Source organism: Elephantulus edwardii, unplaced genomic scaffold (genome assembly GCF_000299155.1).
Source record: "Elephantulus edwardii isolate Elephantulus edwardi_28Jun2011 unplaced genomic scaffold, EleEdw1.0 scaffold00482, whole genome shotgun sequence".
In the NCBI taxonomy this organism is placed as follows: domain Eukaryota; kingdom Metazoa; phylum Chordata; class Mammalia; order Macroscelidea; family Macroscelididae; genus Elephantulus; species Elephantulus edwardii.
The window spans coordinates 154096-155469 of record NW_006400232.1 but is presented as its reverse complement, the minus strand read 5'-3'; the positions used below and the strand labels follow the sequence as shown (position 1 = coordinate 155469).

Below are 1374 nucleotides of genomic sequence, written 5' to 3'. Positions count from 1 at the left end.
AGTCCACAATTAAGGTTGCATAGTGGAATGTACTTGGGGTGGTGGGAGGGGTGCGGGGGGATTGCGTACTAGGAAGGGAGTGTTTCTTTTACTTTTGAAAAGGAGGAGTGAACTCGGCGGGGGGCGGGGTGGTGGAGGGCTGAACAGGGATGAAGTGCAGCAATGAGTGAACGGAAATCCAAAATCTCTGTAAATATTCATTAAAATTATTTAAAAAATATCAATCATGTAAAAAAAAGGTTGTCGTTTCCCCACTTAACTAATTTCATCTCCTTGTCAAAATTCAGTTGACCATAGATAGATGGGCTGATTTCTGGGTTCTCGATTCTATTCCATTGATCTATGTGTCTGTCATTGTACCAGTACCATGCTGTCTTATCCACCATGGCAGTGTAGAAGGATTTGAAATCAGGGAGTGAGATACCGTCTACCTTTCTTCTATCATTAAGGAGTGTTTTGCTTATTCAGAGTTTCTTTCCATTCCAAATGCAACTGGAGATTGTCTTTTCCATCTCATTGAAGAATGGGATTGGTATTTGTATTGGGATTGCATTAAAAGTGTAAAACGCCTTTGGTAGTATAGCCATTTTCACAAAATTGAGTCTTCCCGTCCATGAGCAAGGGGTATTCTTTCACTTCTCCAGGTCTCTTTTTGTTTCTTGTAGTAATGTTTTGTAATTATTTTTAATAGATACTTTGTGGTTCTGGTTAAACTTACTCTCAAATGTTTAATCTTTTGCTTGTCTGTTGTGAATGCTATTGTGTTTCTTAGTTATGACTCTGCATTCTCTTTGTCACTGTAGAGAAATCCAACTGATTTTTGTATGTTGATCTTGTATCCTGCTTTTTGACTGAATTGGTCCACCTTGTCCTATAGTTTCTTTGCTGAGTCTTTAGGGTTTTCTAAGTATACTATCATATCATCTGCATAGAGAGATAATTTTATCTATTTTTTTTTGCTAATTTGGATACCTCTTATTCCCTTCTTTAGTTTTAATGCTATTGCTAAGACTTCCAATACAATATTGAATAAGAGAGGGGATAGTCGTCATCCTTGGCTAATTCCTGTTCTTAACATGAATGCCTTTATTTTTTTATTATTAAATTTTATTAGTATTAATGAACATTTACAGGGATTTTGGGATTTCATTCCTTCATTGCTGTACCATTCTCTCTAACCTCTTCCCCAGTTTGTTCTTCCCCTGCCCTCTGAATGTCTGTTTTAATTGTCCAATTGCCACAGTGCTTGTCAAAGCCAGTTCTGTTTAATCTCCTTTGTAAGTGTGTCCTTTGCCATTCCCTATCACTCCTCCCTGAGAGAGACTTCACCCTGATTCATAAGGGAAAGGGGATGGCGTATTCTCTTAGCTACTT

General features: G+C 37.8%; 1 protein-coding gene across 1 annotated transcript in view; it reads left to right on the top strand.

The window, feature by feature from the left end:
• The window catches only part of LOC102848396 (ATP-binding cassette sub-family A member 13-like), a 619024-nt gene that overhangs the window by 526772 nt on the left and 90878 nt on the right, over positions 1–1374 (top strand). The gene's annotated exons all lie outside the window — the stretch shown is intronic.